The sequence below is a fragment of the Salvelinus alpinus genome, chromosome 2 (assembly GCF_045679555.1).
Source record: "Salvelinus alpinus chromosome 2, SLU_Salpinus.1, whole genome shotgun sequence".
Lineage (NCBI taxonomy): Eukaryota > Metazoa > Chordata > Actinopteri > Salmoniformes > Salmonidae > Salvelinus > Salvelinus alpinus.
Genome location: NC_092087.1, coordinates 127,385,032 through 127,407,010, shown reverse-complemented (window position 1 = coordinate 127,407,010; position 21,979 = coordinate 127,385,032). Strand labels below are relative to the sequence as shown.

General features: G+C 42.3%; 1 pseudogene; it reads right to left on the bottom strand.

Annotated features, from left to right (window-relative positions):
* Positions 1–113: 113 nt before the first annotated feature.
* LOC139542492 (uncharacterized) lies at positions 114–13,310 on the bottom strand (annotated as a pseudogene).
* Positions 13,311–21,979: the final 8,669 nt, after the last annotated feature.

The following is a 21,979-nucleotide window of genomic DNA, read 5'->3' as shown; positions in this document are numbered from 1 at the left end:
AAGCTGATACCATTCAATAACCCAATGGGTAACATCATCATGTTTCTCCCAAAAATGCATATGGCAGGAAGAAATACCTTTTTGGACGCCGTGTTATGTTTTTAAACACTTGTCTACAGATCTTCCTTTTTGCGATGCTCCATCACCATGTTCTGCATGGTTGTGTCTGACTTGAGGTCAGTTCGTCTTAGAGGTTTCTTTGTTTTTGGGTCAGTCCTTTGCCTGTAGAAAGGTAAGAGTGTAGACCATTGTCATAAAAATGGGGTCAATGAATTCATTCATTTAGCTATTTAATTGCAATGTTTACAGACATAACAAACTAAACAAGATTCTCCCAGTCCCGGCAAATACTTGTTTATACTTCTTGATTGGAGAATTTTGAGAGAAAAAACTCAATCAGGCTTCATAGCCTTTAACTACGGACAACACATTATTGCATTGTTCCTGTCAATGTGTTGCTTCAGTTTTACAGTTCTGCACGTGAGGAATGACAATTGATTCAATTGATTCAAATTGATTCTGTCACAACTGAATGACCATAGATTTACTTGTAATAATTTGAGTGCACTATTAGTAGTAGTACATGCATGTATAATTCTAACCAATATTCAGAATCCAGCAACACACTTACATTTTTAGATGTTTCTCAATGGCCTTTCGCTCATAAACCGTTCCATCCTGGGTTTTCACTGGATCAATGAACATCTTCTTGGTTAGCGGACAAACTAGATGTGAGGGTGTGAACCTCTTAGTCAACTCTTCACCCACCAATTTCTGTAAGTCAAAAATAAAGTATTATCTTACCATGTATGCTGTTAAACAAAAGTACTTGCTGTTCAAACAAATGTAGAATCTGACAAACCTGGAAACCAAGAAATGTTGCTATTTGTACACAGTAGTATACTGCATACAACAGTGATATGGTGTTTCAGATTTTTATTCTTATTGATAATGAGGATTAGTCTGATGCCTTGCTTCAAATCCTGTGCGTGTGCGTGCGTGTGCCGGGATGGCTTGGGTTAAAAGCAAAAAGTCACATTTCTGTGAACGCCGTTTACATGTTTTAAATGTTTACATTTCAAATTTAAGAGGTGATTTGGGCATTGAAACAGGGGAAATTGGTTTACAATTGCTAGTATATCAAAACCAAAGTGTGCATTGCTGTCACTCTTTGTCCCTAGACTGCTTTTAAGGTAAGGAAACACATCTAAATATGTAAAATCGATTAACAATTTTTTTTTTTATTAAAAAGGGGGGGAATATGTGCATTCACCTGTTCCATGTAATACATTGAATCGCATGTATATTGCGCCGAGTGACTCTTGGCCTCTTGTTTATATATTTCGCTGCTGTTCAGGAATTCCTCTGCCGAAATACTTTCACAAAACATTTTCATTTAGATTATATTAATGCAGGCATGAATTAAACATATTCAATATAATATATTCAATATACCATTTGGAAACTAAGATGGATTTTAAACTAATTAGAATTACTCTTGTATATTGTCAAATAATTGTTCAAGTCAACCTGTCCAGTAGATCTTCAGGTTCAGGGACCATGAGCAGTCCATACACAGCATCCAAGATCTCTCTCGTGGTTATGTGAGCCGAGTAGTTGCGATCAAATATGTTGTGGCAGATACGGCCCACACTGTTTACGTTGCAGTGGCACACCTTTGTCCACATGGAGGATTATTTCATAATGGTTCTTATGAAAGCATATAACAAACAGGATATTTCAGCCTGAAATCACACCAGAAACATAACAATAGAGATATATTTGTGGTCCATTTTAGTCAGATTTTTTGAGAGTGGCGACATTTCAAATCCAGGCATGTTTTTGTTATAAGGTGTTTTCATTTCCAAACCTTACCCTAACCACTCCCTAGCCTGCCTCAAATAAACCTCTTGCTAAAATCTCCACTGTATGCAGTGTATGTCAATCTTGGTGGGGCAAACTCCCCCCAATTTTTTTAGATGCATACCAGCAAAACCAGTACACTACACAACACTAAACAATACATTACTTTCACTATAACGGTGACAAACGGTGCCCACAAACTGTTAGGGCCGACATAAAGCTGTCCGAACAGCAGAGCTTTCTTTTCAGCACCATGGAGTGAATCCTTACCACCGCTACACCTGACTATCAGTCTTGTCTGGCAACGAAACAGTTCATTCAGCCTCATTTATTGCCTTTTTAAAAACATAGCTGATATGACTGACTTCCTTAAACAAATGTGGTTTCTACTGACAATTGAGATGAACAAACTATGGCATAACGGGACTACGAGCGGACAAGAGGCTACCCGTAATTTGAGTGAAGACATTAATGAGAGCTAGGACGGACATAGTCAATCATAGTCAATCAAACTATTTGTTCAGCACTTTTGAAATATACAGCGACAGAATTCAGAACATGGGCCATTCTTACAGTATTCTCCCTGTACACCAAGTCAGAACCGGGGAGAAAGGGACAAAATTATTAGGCTGAGGCACATGGGCTACTAACAGCTTACTACAAAACAGATGGTGCCGGAGAAGAAGGCAGCCGATTTTCGTGCCCCCAGTCGATTGTGTTTTTTTGTTTGTTTATTTGCGTTGTTTGTAACTTATTTTTTACTTATTTTGTACATAATGTTGCTGCTACCGTCTCTTATGACTGAAAATAACTTCTAGACATCAGGACTGCGATTACTCACCACGGACTAGCAGAATCCTTTTTTTCCTTTCACGACTCTGACGAGGAGTATACTGCTTCCTCAGGAACAGGCCCCGATCCCCGTGATCTGCGTGAAGAGGAGGCGAAGAAAGAGGGGCCGAAGAGCGGGTTGCCTTCTGAGAATTCGTAGGCGATCGAATAAACCCCCACTTCCCTAGATTCTGCTAGCAAACATGCAATCCTTGGAGAATAAAATCGACGAGTTACGTGGAAGATTAAACTACCAACGGGACATTAAAAACTGTAACATCTTATGCTTCACGGAGTCGTAGCTAGATGACGACAATATCAACATACAACTGGCTGGTTATACAACGTACCGGCAGGATAGAACAGTGGCGTCTGGTAAGACAAGGCGCGGCGGACTATGTATTTTTGTAAATAACAGCTGGTGCACGATATCTAAGGAAGTCTCGAGCAATTGCTCGCCAGAGGTAGAGTATCTCATGATAAGCTGTAGACCACACTACCTACCGAGAGAGTTTTCATCTTTATTCTTCATAGCTGTTTACATACCACCACAGTCAGAGGCTGGCACTAAGACAGCATTGAATGAGCTGTATTCTGCCATAAGCAAACAAGAAAACGCTCACCCAGAGGCGGCGCTCCTAGTAGCCGGGGACTTTAATGTAGGGAAACTTAAATCCGTTTTACCAAATTTCTATCAGCATGTTACATGTGCAACCAGAGGAAAAAGAACTCTGGACCACCTATACTCCACACACAGAGATGCATACAAAGCTCTCCCTTGCCCTCCATTTGGCAAATCTGACCACAATTCTATCCTCCTGATTCCTGCTTACAAGCAAAAATGAAAGCAGGAAGCACCAGTGACTAGATCAATAAAAAAGTGTTCAGAGGAAGCAGATGCTAAGCTACAGGACTGTTTTGCTAGCACAGACTGGAATATGTTACGGGATTCCTCCGATGGCATTGAGGAGTACACCACATCAGTCATTGGCTTCATCAATAAGTGCATCGATGACGTCGTCCCCAAAGTGACTGTAAGTACATACTCCAAGCAGAAGCCATAGATTACAGGCAACATCCGTACTGAACTAAAGGATAGAGCTGCCGCTTTCAAGGAGTGGGACACTAACCCGGAAGCTTATAAGAAATTCCGCTATGCCCTCCGACGAACCATTAAACAGGCAAAGCATCAATACAGGACTAAGATGAAATCGTACTACACCGGCTCTGACGCTTGTCGGATGTGGCAGGGCTTGCAAACCATTAAAGACTACAAAGGGAAGCGCAGCCAAGAGCTGCCCAGTAACACAAGCTTACCAGACGAGCTAAACTACTTCTATGCTCGCTTTGAGGAAAATAACACTGAAACATGCATGAGAACACCAGCTGTTCCGGAAGACTGTGTGATCACGCTCTCCGCAGCCAATGTGAGTAAGAGCTTTAAACAGGTCAACATTCACAAGGCCGCAGGGCCAGACAGATTACCAGGACGTGTACTGCGAGCATGCGCTGACCAACTGGCAAGTGTCTTCATGGACATTTGAATGATCCAAGATGGCGTAGCAGTAAGACGTGTTTGTCTTTGTCCCGTGTAAATATGTTTTTTCCCCCATTTTTTTGTATACATTTCATTATATTTCAATCTCTTTTTTTACATTTTCAATTAAATATACCTTTCTGCAACCCGCCTCACCCAATGTGGTATGGATCTGCAATTTGTATACCTTATAACTGGAACCTCCATCAGAAGCTTGCCATCAGAAGCTAGCCAGGTAATTAGCTACTAGTTATTTAGTCATTGCTAGCCACTGCTAGCGGTCTTTACCTTTAGCTCAGACACCAGCCGCTTTAGCCCGGATAGCCCGGATAATACCTGCCAGTCTGCACAGCGCGATATCAACCCTGAGTATATCAGACTACTTTTTTCCATTACATCACCGGATTCCTGCCGCAAGCTCTGGACCATCACACCGGATCATCACAGCTAGCTAGCTGCTACCGAGTGGCTATTGTGGCTAACGCCCTTGTTCAGAAGCAAGCACCAGTTCGCCTCCAGCTTGCCTCGAGCTTGGCCCATCTCCCGGCTAGCAAACGAAGTACCTCTCTTGCCAATTGGTCTGGACCCTTTGTTGACACGGAGCCCCCCCGATCCATCATGACTGGTCTGCTGGTCTGCTCATGTAATTCGGCTGATGTGCTCTCAACCGGCCTCTGCGTCGTGGATGTTGGTGAATGACCCATCTGCTAGCCCCGGCCTGCTAGCTTCCTGAACGCCGTGTCTCCCGCTCGCCTAGCGTAGTAATCAACTACCAAATGGCTCCCTGTCTCATCTATTGCTGCTCATTGGACCCTATGATCACTCAGCTACACAGCTAATGCCTGCTGGACTGTTCATTAACACGGTACTTCATTTTGTTTATCTGTCGGCACCAGCCTCGAACTCAGGCCCTGTGTGTAGCTAACTGACCCTCTTTGCCCATTCATCGCCATTTACCCGTTGTTGTTGTCTTAGCTGTTTACCCGTTGTTGTCTCACCCGTTGTTGTCTTAGCTCTCCCAATCAACACCTGTGATTGCTTTATGCCTCTCTCTAATGCCAATATGCCTTGTATACTGTTGTTTAGGGCAGCTCTCATTGTTTTATTTTACTGTAGAGCCCCTAGTCCCGCTCAACATGCCTCAGATAGCCCCTTTGTCCCACCCCCCACCCATGCGGAGACTGCACCTAAATTAACTTGCGCATCCAGAGATGCAACCTCTCTCATCGTCACTCAAAGCCTAGGTTTAACTCCACTGTATTCGCACCCTACCTCTCTCATCTGTACACTATGTCCTGAATCTATCCTACCACGCCCAGAAATCTGCTCCTTTTATTCTCTGTTCCTAAAGCACTAGATGACCAGTTCTTATAGCCTTTAGCTGTACCCTCATCCTACTCCTCCTCTGTACCTCTGGTGATGTAGAGGTTAATCCAGGCTCTGTAACCGTAAAATGTTAACATGCATGTTAATAACATCAGAAGCCTCCTCCCTAAGTTTGCTTTATTCACTGCTTTAGCACACTCCACCAACCCTGATGTCCTAGCCGTGTCTGAATCCTCGCTAACGAAGGCCACCAAAAGTTCTGACATTTCCATCCCCAATTACAACATTTTCTGTCAAGATAGAACTGCCAAAGGGGGTGGAGTTGCAATCTATTGCAGAGATAGTCTGCAGAGTTCTGTCATGCTATCCAGGTCAGTGCCCAAACAGTTCGAGCTTCTACTTTTAAAGATCCATCTCTCCAGAAATAAGACCCTCACTGTTGCCGCTTGTTATAGACCACCCTCAGCTCCCAGCTGTTCCCTGGACACCATATGTGAATTGATTGCCCCCCATCTATCGTCAGAATTCGTACTGTTAGGTGACCTAAACTGGGATATGCGTAACAGCCCGGCCGTCCTACAATCTAAGCTAGATGCCCTCAATCTCACTCAAATTATCAAGGAACCTACCAGGTACCACCCCAAATCCGTAAAAATGGGCACCCTCATAGATATCATCCTGACCAACTTGCCCTCTAAATACAACTCTGCTGTTTTTAACCAGGATCTCAGCGATCACTGCCTGTGTCCGTAATGGGTGGGCGGTCAAACGACCAGCCCTCATCACTGTCAAACGCTCCCTAAAACACTTCTGCGAGCAGGCCTTTCTAATCGACCTGGCCCGGGTACCCTGGAAGGATGTTGACCTCATCCCGTCAGTAGAGGATGTCTGGTTATTCTTTCAAAGTGCTTTCCTCACCATCTTAAATAAGCATGCCTCATTCAATAAAAAAAAAACTAAGAACAGATATAGCCCTTGGTTCACTCCAGACTTGACTGCCCTTGACCAGCACGAAAACATCCTGTGGCGTACTGCACTAGCATCGAATAGTCCCCGTGAAAGGAAGTCAGGAACCAGGGAAGTCAGAAACCAATATACACAGTCAGTTCGGAAAGCAAAGGCTAGCTTTTTCAAACAGAAATTTACAACCTGCAACACTAATTCCAAAAGGTTTTGGGACACTGTAAAGTCCATGGAGAATAAGAGCACCTCCTCCCAGCTGCCCACTGCACTGACGCTAGGAAACACTGTCACCACCGATAAATCCACGATAATCAAGAATTTCAATAAGCATTTCTCTACGGTTGGCCATGCTTTCCACCTGGCTACCCCAACCCCAGCCAACAGCTCTGCAACCCCCGCAGCAACTGGCCCAAGCCCCCCCCCCCCCCCCCCCCCCATTTCTCCTTCACCCGAATCCAGACAGTTGATGTTCTGAAAGAGCTGCAAAATCTGGATCCCTACAAATCAGCTGGGCTAGACAAGCTGGACCCTCTCTTCCTAAATTATCCGCCACCATTGTTGCAAACTCTATTACTAGTCTGTTCAACCTCTCTCTTGTATCGTCTGAGATTACTAAAGATTGGAAAGCGGCCGCGGTCATCCCCCTCTTCAAAGGGGGAGACACTCTAGACCCAAACTGTTACAGACCTATATCCATCCTGCCCTGCCTTTCTAAAGTCTTCGAAAGCTAAGTGAACAAACAGATCACTGACCATTTCGAATCCCACCGTACCTTCTCCGCTATGAAATCCGGTTTCCGAGCTGGCCACGGGTGCACCTCAGCCACGCTCAATGTCCTAAACGATATGATATCATAACCGCCATCGATAAAAGACAGTACTTTGCAGCCGTCTAGATCGACCTGGCCAAGGCTTTTCGGTTCTGACTTAGAATATGTGGACAACTATAAATACCTAGGTGTCTGACCCTAACCCTAACCCTAGACTGTAAACTTTCCTTCCAGACTCATACTAAGCATCTCCAATCCAAAATTAAATCTAGAATAGGCTTCCTATTTCGCAACAAAGCCTCCTTCACTCATGCTGCCAAACACACCCTCATAAAACTGACTATCCTACCGATCCTTGACTTCAGCGATGTCATTTACAAAATAGCCTCCAACACTCTACTCAGCAAATTGGATGCAGTCTATCACAGTGCCATCCGTTTTGTCACCAAAGCCCCATATACTACCCACCACTGCGGCCTGTATGCTCTTGTTGGCTGGTCCTCGCTACATATTTGTTGCCAAACCCACTGGCTCCAGGTCATCTATAAGTCTTTGCTAGTTAAAGGTCCGCCTTATCTCAGCTCACTGGTCACCATAGCAGCACCCACCTGTAAAACGCGCTCCAGCAGGTATATTTCACTGGTCATCCCCAAAGCCAACACCTCTTTTGGCCGCTTCTCTGCTGCCAATGACTGGAACAAATTGCAAAAATCACTGAAGTTGGAGACGTACATCTCCCTCATTAACTTTAAGCGTCAGCTGTTAGAGCAGCTTACCGATCGCTGCAGCTGTACACAGCCCATCTGTAAATAGCCCATCCAACAAACTACATACCTCATCCCCATATTTGTTTTTGTTTTTCTGCTCTTTTGCACATCAGTATTTCTACTTGCACATCCTCATCTGCACATCAATCACTCCAGTGTAAATTGCTAAATTGTAATTACTTCGCCACTATGGCATATAATTGCCTTACCTTCTAACTTAATTTGCACACACTGTATACAGATGTTTCTATTGTGTTATTGACTGTACGTTTGTTTATCCCATATGTAACTCTGTGTTGTTTTTGTTGCACTGCTTTGCTTTATCTTGGCCAGGTCGCAGTTGTAAATGAGAACTTGTTCTCAACTGGCCTACCTGGTTAAATAAAGGTGAAATACAAAAACTGTAAAAAAAAAAAAATTCAACCTCTCCCTGTCCGAGTCTTTAATACCAACATGTTTTAAGCAGACCACCATAGTCCCTGTGCCCAAGAACGCTAAGGTAAACTGCCTAAATGACTACCGACCCGTAGCACTCATGTCTGTAGCCATGGAGTGCTTTAAAGGCTGGTCATGGCTCACATCAACACCATCATCCCAGAAACCCTAGACCCACCTCAATTTGCATACCGCCCCAACAGATCCACAGATGATGCAATCTCTATTGCACTCTACAGAATGCTATTCATTGACTACAGCTCAGCGTTCAACACCATAGTGCCCTCAAAGATCATCAATAAGCTAAGGACCCTGGGACTAAACACCTCCCTCTGCAACTGGAACCTGGACTTCCTGACGAGCCGCCTCCAGGTGGTAAGGGTAGGTAACAACACATCCGCTACGCTGATCCTAAACACAGGGGCCCCTCAGGGGTGCGTGCTGAGTCCCCTCCTGTACTCCCTTTTCACTCATGACTGCACGGCCAGGCACAACTCCAACACCATCATTACATTTGCAGATGACACAACAGTGCCTGATCACTGATAACGACGAGACAGCCTATAGGGAGGAGGTCAGAGACCTAGCCGTGTGATGCCAGGACAACAACCTCTCCCTCAACGTGATCAAGACAAAGGAGAGGATTGTGGACTACAGGAAAAAGAGGACCGAGCACGCCCCCATTCTCATCGACAGGGCTGCAGTGGAGCAGGTCGAGAGCTTCAAGTTCCTTGGTGTCCACATCACCAACAAACTAACATGGTCCAAGCACATCAAGACAGTCGTGATGAGGGCACGACAAAACCTATTCCCCCTCAGGAGACTGAAAAGATTTGGCATGGGTTCTCAGATCCTCAAAAGGTTCTACAGCTGCACCATCGAGAGCATCCTGACTGGTTGCATTACTGCCTGGTATGGCAACTGCTCGGCCTCCGACCGCAAGGCGCTACAGAGGGTAGTGAGAACGGCCCAGTACATCACTGGGACCAAGTTTCCTGCCATCCAGGACCTCTATACCAGGCAATGTCAGAGGAAGGCCCTAAAAATTGTCAAAGACTCCAGCCACCCTAGTCATAGACTGTTCTCTCTGCTACCGCACGACAAGCGCTACCGGAGCGCCAAGTCTAGGTCCAAGAGGCCTCTAAACAGCTTCTATCCCCAAGTCATAAGACTCCTGAACATCTGGTCAAATGGCTACCCAGACTATTTGCATTGCCCCCCCCCCCCCCCCCCCACACTCTTTACACCACTGCTACTCTGTTGTTATCTATGCATGGTCACTTTAATAACTCTACCTACATGTACATACTACCTCAACTAACCGGTGACCCCACACATTGACTCTGTATTGGTAACCCCCTGTATATAGTCTCGCTATTGTTATTTTACTGCTGCTCTTTAATTACTTGTTACTTTTACCTCTTATTCTTGTACATATTTTTTTTTAACTGCATTGTTGGTTTGATGCATTTCACCGTAAGGACTACACCTGTTGTATTCGGCACATGTGACTAATACAATTTGATTTGATTTTATCTACAGTATACATATCTCCCTTGCATATTACATCATTTATGCAGCAGCGTACAATACATTTTTGGACTCACCTTGTTGTGCTGTGCTCACTTGAACGGGAAGGTGGTGCGGCGGTCCTTGTGGGCTCTAGAAAGAGGTCTGAAATCCCAACTTGGAGTTCCAAGTTGGATGACCGTTCTGTTTCCCTATTTTCACATTCGGAGCTAGTTTTATCCGAGTTATCAGTTGTCTTGAACTCACTGAAGTCTGAGATTTCCCAGTTCCGAGTTTCCAGTTGTTTTGAATGCGGCAGAAGTCATGCTGGATTGACAGCATGGCCAATGTATTCAAACTCTTCTGGCCCATTCGTGATATTCAATCGGTAGTTATGATCTTGTCTCATCGCTGCAACTCCCCTACGGACTCGTCGAAGGTCGAGAGCCAAAACGCACTGCTTCTTGACACACTGCTCGCTTAACCCGGAAGCCAGCCGCACCAGTGTGTGAAAGGAAACACAGTACTGACGACCAAAGTCAGCTTGCAGGCGCCCGGCCCGCAGCAAGGAGTCATTAGAACACGATGAGACAAGGACATCCCGCTGGCCAAACCTTCCCCTAACCCGGACGATGCTGAGACAATTGTGCGCTGCCTCATGGAGCTCCAGGTCACAGCCGGCAGTGACACAGCCTGGGATCGAACTCGGGGCTACAGTGGCGCCTTAGCACTCATTGTTGAAATAGCGATTTACAACTTGTTGTGCAATGTTTATGTCCAATGGCTGATGAGCACGATACGTTTTATCTTTAATTTCTCTTCATATGACAAGGTTTGAAAAGGATTTGTCAGTAGATTGCCGACTTGATGCATGACGTTGACTGCTTGTTTACCTTGCTAAGATTTGAAAAGTATTATGTTGACATAATATCAGTCCAATCAAAGCTACTGTAGATAGAAATGTCAAATCACATTATATCTGTGGCCAATGACCTTGAGCCTTTTTGGATGGGCACTTCTAATGTAAGTCTGTGGCAGCACCACTTACACATAGATTTTGCCGTGATGTAGTGTCCCCGTGAGTGAGAGAACACTGAGCCAAACATGCACAACTAGAGAACATTACCAACCCCTACTCTCCATATTTTCCCCTGGCTGCCTCACCACCACCACAGAAAGCACTGAGCTAGGCTGAAACACCTGCATTTTGGAGCTGCCTTACTGCCCTGAATGACACGTCGCTACTGCTTGCACGTAAATATAGGTAATTTGTGAATCCGAAAGTGTAAATGTTGTAAATGTTTCCCGGCTGTTGCGATTTAGACAATGTTATAGTTTCTCGTGAGTTGGCATAATTATGATGTTGTGGAAGCAAAACAATTACTTTCACATGCTGGTAAATTCCACTGCCTTTGAAAATCTAGAAGTCCTGGGTAATCGGAAGAAATACATTGTAACACTAGTAAGCGGTCACAGAATACAAAATACACTGTCTTCATGTATTCATTTGTGTAAAAGGATACAGGCGTGACAAAGCGCACAAGGGGAGGTTTGACAGGGTACTCAGCACCAAACTGACAGTACAGCTCAAAGGCTCCTTTCTCATATGGTGTATCAGGTGGTGTCACGCTCGTTATAATGAGTGGACCAAAATGCAGCGTGGTATGGTTCCATCCTCTTTATTTGGAAGTGAAACTCACAGAAAACAATAAAGCGCAAAACGAAACGTGACGCTAATGTAGTGCTCGCAGGCAACTATACATAGACAAGATCCCACAAAGCACAATGGGGAAATGGCTGCCTAAATATGGGAGACAACGATAAATCAGAGACAACGATCAATCAGAGACAACGATAAACAGCTGCCTCTGATTGGGAACCATACCAGGCCAACATAGATATATAATCACCTAGATAACCCACCCTAGTCACACCCCGACCTAACCAACATAGAGAATAAAAAGCTCTCTATGGTCAGGGCGTGACAGGTGGGCCTTGCATGAGAATCTTCCAAAACGCTGAAAGGTATGGAATGAGATACAGGGATTAAATGTTTGAGACAAAATAACGACAATATTATTGTTTGTTGGAGCATGCTAACGGGGATCCTACTGCTTTAGAGTGAAGTAAGCATACCCATAAAATGGGTGTGTGACTACTTAGTAACACTTTCTAGGAATTCCCATCATTATGCATTATACACCTACTTGTAATACTATTTGCAGTGCCACTGAAACACTTTGTTTCATAAGGAACTATACCTGCTCATAGTGCTTTATTAATGCAGTTATAGATGTATGAGCAGTTATAAGTCTATAAACATCTGTGCTGTTAATTATAAGGCATGATGCTATGCATATGAAGTGTATTCATGAAATGTGTTACTAAATCAATAATACTAAAAACAATATGTCAATACTGCTCACTTACTGAAGTCTGACTCTAATGGCAAAATTGTGCAGAATTGATGTGGGTCTCAGTGCAGGCTCTTCAGCTCTTCCAGAATGCGTTTGTCCTTCTCCAAGAAGCGACTGCTCTTGGATTCCTTTATGTTCTTTTTCAAGGAACTATTTTATGAGATATTTGTTTTGTTAAAGAAACATAGTAGTTCACCTAAATCGCTACGTTATATACTTGCTTTGTGATCTTCCGTGATTGTGAGACTGAAATCCACACTTTGGAACTTTACTAAAGCCACTTCCAAAGAACAATGGGCTTGAACAGGTACGGATACTGTGCATGCAGAAATCACCCCAAAAAGAAATATGACATTCTGGTAATGGAATATCACTTAGTTCTCTCTCACAGTGACTTTACTGTTTAATTCACTTGGTAGAGCAACTTCTGGCTTATCATCATAACCATGGTTGGCGAAGAGAGTGTTAAAACACTCTGTAAAGAGATCTGTTTAATATTAATTTCACTAATAAATGGACACTTACATACCTTATATACAGTACCAGTCAGTAGTTTGGATACCACCACAAGGGTGACTACTTTGAAGAATCTAAAATCTAAAATATTTTTGATTTGTTTAACACTTTTTTGGTTACTACATGATTCCATATGTGTTATTTCATAGTTTTGATGTCTTCACTATTATTCTACAATGTAGAAAATAGTCAAAATAAAGAAAAACCCTTGAATGAGTAGGTGTATCCAGACTTTTGACTGGTGCTGTACATTTTCTCCCTTTATTTAAAATACATCGAAACGAACATGAATAAACTGTTTTAATAAATTTGACTTGATAGATCCTACCTTGCTCGTAATGCAGGATGGGTAAATGTTTTTCCTTAGGCTTCCTCATTTCTAAAGATAGAACCGTTTCCATTTCAAAGAGCTTCAGACCAGCTCTACCTGTCTCTGGTTTGAAACAGCACCCTCCTACAAGACATGGACGAGGGTAGAATTAGTTGCCTCAATGTTATTACTTGATGCAATTATGTAGGGAAAAAAATAGGACATCTGTAGAGCCCCAAAACAGGTGAAGAAGCCGGATATGGAGGTCCTGGGCTGGCGTGATTACACGTGGTCTGCGGTTGTGAGGCCGGTTGGACGTACTGCCAAATGTTCTAAAACAATGTTGGATGCGGCTTATGGTAGAGAAATTACCAACAGTTCTGGCAACAGCTCTGGTGGACATTCCTGCATTCAGTATGCCAATTGCACGCTCCCTCAAAATGTGAGATATCTGTGGCATTGTGTTGTGTGACACAACTGCACATTTTTAGAGTGGCCTTTTATTGTCCCCAGCACAAGGTGTACCTGTGCAATGATTATGCTGTTTGATCAGCTTCTTGATATGTCACACCTGTCAGGTGGATTGATTATCTTGGCAAAGGAGAAATGCTCACTAACAGGGATGTTGACAAATTTGTGCACACTTTTTTAGAGAAATAAGCTTGGTGTGTATATGGAACATTTCTGGTATCTTTTATTTCAGGGACCAACACTTTACATGTTGCGTTTATATTTTTGTTTAGTGTAATAAGGGTTACATTAAGAAAATCTGACCTCTGAAATGAAAATGGATGGCCCTCCCTTCAACAAAATATATTTGACCTAAACCCTCCCTGAATGCAAAATAAATAAATAAAAAGAAACCCTCCTCTATACCCCCAAAAATTATTACAACATGAAGTGGAGAGCAGAGAACATGTCTACTGTTTACCCTCACTTCTTGGACAGAACAGAGCCTTAGATATGCCGTTTCAGAAACTGTTCTTCGTCCTGAAAGCATTACATGGCAACGCAGGAATCTTTATAGCGCACAGGGCTGCGGGCCAGAAGGTTGTGGGTTCGCAAACCACCATGGACAAGAGTAGGGGTGGAAAGATCTCCTTAATGCAATGTTTTAACTATAAATCTTTCATCGTAATTCATCGTCATCATAATATTTCATCGTAACGCCCCTTGACTGAAATTGAACATGCATGACCCTGCCACAATTTCCTCCAGGTACCCGTTCTATAAATTCTATTCCATCTCTTGGACATCATACCTGTTGCATTGCTGATCCCATGCAGCATGTTGTTGCCCACCTTTCCAACAATGATGGCATCAACAACAATGTTAGAGCTTATCAATTTGGTTGTGACGACATCTGGTTTTGTCTTTGACCTATAAATACAATTATTAACACATCTAATCCAAAAGGGAACATGATCCTTTGCGTTATTGCATTGCATGTAAAACAATACAAATATAAAATATGGATATCCCATGCACAAACAGATTGTAATCACTGTTTTGCTCACTGAAAATGTATTATGATAAATATATATTTTTTTAACCCAAAATCATTCCCATCTGTGAGACATATGATGCGAAGTCTGCAGTCTGGAAATTGCTTTCCAACTTTTTCCAGTTCAGATATGTCATGATTCAAGGCATCATACAGCACAGTGCCTCTATTTGCCTTAAGATTGTGTATGTGTTCCTGTAAGTGCCAAAATTGTTAACATGTAAAAAAAAAAAAAAAAAGCCGCACACTGGGTATACTCCCAAAGATGTAATGGGGATAACCAACGTTCTTTGTTTTACATGTCACGTTAGCTGATTTAATATGCACAGTTGAGATCTCAGTAAACCAAGGTCTGTATTGTATGGAACTCTCTCGCTATTTCGCATTCAGAAAATAGACAGGAGAAAATATATTTACCTTAAATGTAACTGATGAGTCAAATTTCACCAAGCCAATGACATGATGGAAATCATAAGCCATGCTTCTAGTTGTGACGTGATCAAACGGCTGTTTGACTGCATCCAACCGTGTCATTTTGTCATCGGAATCATAGCATGACATCATGGAAGAGCTTGAATCCACTAGCACCTTAAGAATGTTGGATGGAGAAAACAGCAGAGGAGGAGGTAACTTCTATAAAGGAGGAGGTAACTGTTATATTGTATAATGTTGTTACACCAACATACTTATCATTCAAAGGTATCTGTAAGACCTTGGGCTGCTTGGTCTGTTGTCAACATCTCGTCATTTGAGCCATAGCAGTGGCTCAAACTTGCCAAGTGTCAAAATAAAACTGACCTTAGATGCAGAAATATATAAAGTGCATTCGGAAAGTATTCAGACCCCTTCACTTTTTTGACTTTTGGTACTTTTCAGCCGTATCGTCTGAGATTACTAAAGATTGGAAAGCGGCCGCGGTCATCCCCCTCTTCAAAGGGGGAGACACTCTAGACCCAAACTGTTACAGACCTATATCCATCCTGCCCTGCCTTTCTAAAGTCTTCGAAAGCTAAGTGAACAAACAGATCACTGACCATTTCGAATCCCACCGTACCTTCTCCGCTATGAAATCCGGTTTCCGAGCTGGCCACGGGTGCACCTCAGCCACGCTCAATGTCCTAAACGATATGATATCATAACCGCCATCGATAAAAGACAGTACTTTGCAGCCGTCTAGATCGACCTGGCCAAGGCTTTTCGGTTCTGACTTAGAATATGTGGACAACTATAAATACCTAGGTGTCTGACCCTAACCCTAACCCTAGACTGTAAACTTTCCTTCCAGACTCATACTAAGCATCTCCAATCCAAAATTAAATCTAGAATAGGCTTCCTATTTCGCAACAAAGCCTCCTTCACTCATGCTGCCAAACACACCCTCATAAAACTGACTATCCTACCGATCCTTGACTTCAGCGATGTCATTTACAAAATAGCCTCCAACACTCTACTCAGCAAATTGGATGCAGTCTATCACAGTGCCAAAACGCACTGCTTCTTGACACACTGCTCGCTTAACCCGGAAGCCAGCCGCACCAGTGTGTGAAAGGAAACACAGTACTGACGACCAAAGTCAGCTTGCAGGCGCCCGGCCCGCAGCAAGGAGTCATTAGAACACGATGAGACAAGGACATCCCGCTGGCCAAACCTTCCCCTAACCCGGACGATGCTGAGACAATTGTGCGCTGCCTCATGGAGCTCCAGGTCACAGCCGGCAGTGACACAGCCTGGGATCGAACTCGGGGCTACAGTGGCGCCTTAGCACTCATTGTTGAAATAGCGATTTACAACTTGTTGTGCAATGTTTATGTCCAATGGCTGATGAGCACGATACGTTTTATCTTTAATTTCTCTTCATATGACAAGGTTTGAAAAGGATTTGTCAGTAGATTGCCGACTTGATGCATGACGTTGACTGCTTGTTTACCTTGCTAAGATTTGAAAAGTATTATGTTGACATAATATCAGTCCAATCAAAGCTACTGTAGATAGAAATGTCAAATCACATTATATCTGTGGCCAATGACCTTGAGCCTTTTTGGATGGGCACTTCTAATGTAAGTCTGTGGCAGCACCACTTACACATAGATTTTGCCGTGATGTAGTGTCCCCGTGAGTGAGAGAACACTGAGCCAAACATGCACAACTAGAGAACATTACCAACCCCTACTCTCCATATTTTCCCCTGGCTGCCTCACCACCACCACAGAAAGCACTGAGCTAGGCTGAAACACCTGCATTTTGGAGCTGCCTTACTGCCCTGAATGACACGTCGCTACTGCTTGCACGTAAATATAGGTAATTTGTGAATCCGAAAGTGTAAATGTTGTAAATGTTTCCCGGCTGTTGCGATTTAGACAATGTTATAGTTTCTCGTGAGTTGGCATAATTATGATGTTGTGGAAGCAAAACAATTACTTTCACATGCTGGTAAATTCCACTGCCTTTGAAAATCTAGAAGTCCTGGGTAATCGGAAGAAATACATTGTAACACTAGTAAGCGGTCACAGAATACAAAATACACTGTCTTCATGTATTCATTTGTGTAAAAGGATACAGGCGTGACAAAGCGCACAAGGGGAGGTTTGACAGGGTACTCAGCACCAAACTGACAGTACAGCTCAAAGGCTCCTTTCTCATATGGTGTATCAGGTGGTGTCACGCTCGTTATAATGAGTGGACCAAAATGCAGCGTGGTATGGTTCCATCCTCTTTATTTGGAAGTGAAACTCACAGAAAACAATAAAGCGCAAAACGAAACGTGACGCTAATGTAGTGCTCGCAGGCAACTATACATAGACAAGATCCCACAAAGCACAATGGGGAAATGGCTGCCTAAATATGGGAGACAACGATAAATCAGAGACAACGATCAATCAGAGACAACGATAAACAGCTGCCTCTGATTGGGAACCATACCAGGCCAACATAGATATATAATCACCTAGATAACCCACCCTAGTCACACCTCGACCTAACCAACATAGAGAATAAAAAGCTCTCTATGGTCAGGGCGTGACAGGTGGGCCTTGCATGAGAATCTTCCAAAACGCTGAAAGGTATGGAATGAGATACAGGGATTAAATGTTTGAGACAAAATAACGACAATATTATTGTTTGTTGGAGCATGCTAACGGGGATCCTACTGCTTTAGAGTGAAGTAAGCATACCCATAAAATGGGTGTGTGACTACTTAGTAACACTTTCTAGGAATTCCCATCATTATGCATTATACACCTACTTGTAATACTATTTGCAGTGCCACTGAAACACTTTGTTTCATAAGGAACTATACCTGCTCATAGTGCTTTATTAATGCAGTTATAGATGTATGAGCAGTTATAAGTCTATAAACATCTGTGCTGTTAATTATAAGGCATGATGCTATGCATATGAAGTGTATTCATGAAATGTGTTACTAAATCAATAATACTAAAAACAATATGTCAATACTGCTCACTTACTGAAGTCTGACTCTAATGGCAAAATTGTGCAGAATTGATGTGGGTCTCAGTGCAGGCTCTTCAGCTCTTCCAGAATGCGTTTGTCCTTCTCCAAGAAGCGACTGCTCTTGGATTCCTTTATGTTCTTTTTCAAGGAACTATTTTATGAGATATTTGTTTTGTTAAAGAAACATAGTAGTTCACCTAAATCGCTACGTTATATACTTGCTTTGTGATCTTCCGTGATTGTGAGACTGAAATCCACACTTTGGAACTTTACTAAAGCCACTTCCAAAGAACAATGGGCTTGAACAGGTACGGATACTGTGCATGCAGAAATCACCCCAAAAAGAAATATGACATTCTGGTAATGGAATATCACTTAGTTCTCTCTCACAGTGACTTTACTGTTTAATTCACTTGGTAGAGCAACTTCTGGCTTATCATCATAACCATGGTTGGCGAAGAGAGTGTTAAAACACTCTGTAAAGAGATCTGTTTAATATTAATTTCACTAATAAATGGACACTTACATACCTTATATACAGTACCAGTCAGTAGTTTGGATACCACCACAAGGGTGACTACTTTGAAGAATCTAAAATCTAAAATATTTTTGATTTGTTTAACACTTTTTTGGTTACTACATGATTCCATATGTGTTATTTCATAGTTTTGATGTCTTCACTATTATTCTACAATGTAGAAAATAGTCAAAATAAAGAAAAACCCTTGAATGAGTAGGTGTATCCAGACTTTTGACTGGTGCTGTACATTTTCTCCCTTTATTTAAAATACATCGAAACGAACATGAATAAACTGTTTTAATAAATTTGACTTGATAGATCCTACCTTGCTCGTAATGCAGGATGGGTAAATGTTTTTCCTTAGGCTTCCTCATTTCTAAAGATAGAACCGTTTCCATTTCAAAGAGCTTCAGACCAGCTCTACCTGTCTCTGGTTTGAAACAGCACCCTCCTACAAGACATGGACGAGGGTAGAATTAGTTGCCTCAATGTTATTACTTGATGCAATTATGTAGGGAAAAAAATAGGACATCTGTAGAGCCCCAAAACAGGTGAAGAAGCCGGATATGGAGGTCCTGGGCTGGCGTGATTACACGTGGTCTGCGGTTGTGAGGCCGGTTGGACGTACTGCCAAATGTTCTAAAACAATGTTGGATGCGGCTTATGGTAGAGAAATTACCAACAGTTCTGGCAACAGCTCTGGTGGACATTCCTGCATTCAGTATGCCAATTGCACGCTCCCTCAAAATGTGAGATATCTGTGGCATTGTGTTGTGTGACACAACTGCACATTTTTAGAGTGGCCTTTTATTGTCCCCAGCACAAGGTGTACCTGTGCAATGATTATGCTGTTTGATCAGCTTCTTGATATGTCACACCTGTCAGGTGGATTGATTATCTTGGCAAAGGAGAAATGCTCACTAACAGGGATGTTGACAAATTTGTGCACACTTTTTTAGAGAAATAAGCTTGGTGTGTATATGGAACATTTCTGGTATCTTTTATTTCAGGGACCAACACTTTACATGTTGCGTTTATATTTTTGTTTAGTGTAATAAGGGTTACATTAAGAAAATCTGACCTCTGAAATGAAAATGGATGGCCCTCCCTTCAACAAAATATATTTGACCTAAACCCTCCCTGAATGCAAAATAAATAAATAAAAAGAAACCCTCCTCTATACCCCCAAAAATTATTACAACATGAAGTGGAGAGCAGAGAACATGTCTACTGTTTACCCTCACTTCTTGGACAGAACAGAGCCTTAGATATGCCGTTTCAGAAACTGTTCTTCGTCCTGAAAGCATTACATGGCAACGCAGGAATCTTTATAGCGCACAGGGCTGCGGGCCAGAAGGTTGTGGGTTCGCAAACCACCATGGACAAGAGTAGGGGTGGAAAGATCTCCTTAATGCAATGTTTTAACTATAAATCTTTCATCGTAATTCATCGTCATCATAATATTTCATCGTAACGCCCCTTGACTGAAATTGAACATGCATGACCCTGCCACAATTTCCTCCAGGTACCCGTTCTATAAATTCTATTCCATCTCTTGGACATCATACCTGTTGCATTGCTGATCCCATGCAGCATGTTGTTGCCCACCTTTCCAACAATGATGGCATCAACAACAATGTTAGAGCTTATCAATTTGGTTGTGACGACATCTGGTTTTGTCTTTGACCTATAAATACAATTATTAACACATCTAATCCAAAAGGGAACATGATCCTTTGCGTTATTGCATTGCATGTAAAACAATACAAATATAAAATATGGATATCCCATGCACAAACAGATTGTAATCACTGTTTTGCTCACTGAAAATGTATTATGATAAATATATATTTTTTTAACCCAAAATCATTCCCATCTGTGAGACATATGATGCGAAGTCTGCAGTCTGGAAATTGCTTTCCAACTTTTTCCAGTTCAGATATGTCATGATTCAAGGCATCATACAGCACAGTGCCTCTATTTGCCTTAAGATTGTGTATGTGTTCCTGTAAGTGCCAAAATTGTTAACATGTAAAAAAAAAAAAAAAAACATTTTTTAAAGAGAGAAAGCCGCACACTGGGTATACTCCCAAAGATGTAATGGGGATAACCAACGTTCTTTGTTTTACATGTCACGTTAGCTGATTTAATATGCACAGTTGAGATCTCAGTAAACCAAGGTCTGTATTGTATGGAACTCTCTCGCTATTTCGCATTCAGAAAATAGACAGGAGAAAATATATTTACCTTAAATGTAACTGATGAGTCAAATTTCACCAAGCCAATGACATGATGGAAATCATAAGCCATGCTTCTAGTTGTGACGTGATCAAACGGCTGTTTGACTGCATCCAACCGTGTCATTTTGTCATCGGAATCATAGCATGACATCATGGAAGAGCTTGAATCCACTAGCACCTTAAGAATGTTGGATGGAGAAAACAGCAGAGGAGGAGGTAACTTCTATAAAGGAGGAGGTAACTGTTATATTGTATAATGTTGTTACACCAACATACTTATCATTCAAAGGTATCTGTAAGACCTTGGGCTGCTTGGTCTGTTGTCAACATCTCGTCATTTGAGCCATAGCAGTGGCTCAAACTTGCCAAGTGTCAAAATAAAACTGACCTTAGATGCAGAAATATATAAAGTGCATTCGGAAAGTATTCAGACCCCTTCACTTTTTTGACTTTTGGTACTTTTCAGCCGTATTCTAAAATGTATTAAATTGTTGTTTTTTCCCTCATAAGTTCCCCATAATGACCAAGCAAACATACATTTAGGTTGGAGTCATTAAAACTTGTTTTTCAACCACTCCACAAATGTCTTGTTAACAAACTATAGTTTTGGCAAGTCGGTTAGGACATCTACTTTGTGCATGACACAAGTCATTTTTCCAACAATTGTTTACAGACAGATTATTTCACTTAGAATTCACTGTATCACACTTCCAGTGGGTCAGAAGTTTACATACACTAAGTTGACTGTGCCTTTAAACAGCTTGGAAAATTCCAGAAAATAATGTCTTGGCTTTAGAAGCTTCTGATAGGCTAATTGACATCATTTGAGTGAATTGGAGGTGTACCTGTGGATGTTTTTCAAAGCCTACCTTCAAACTCAGTGCCTCTTTGCTTGACATCATGGGAAAATCAAAAGAAATCAGCCGAGACCTCCGTAAAAAAAATTGTAGTCCTCCACAAGTCTGGTTCATCCTTGGGAGCAATTTCCAAACGTCTGAAGGTACCTCGTTCATCTGTACAAA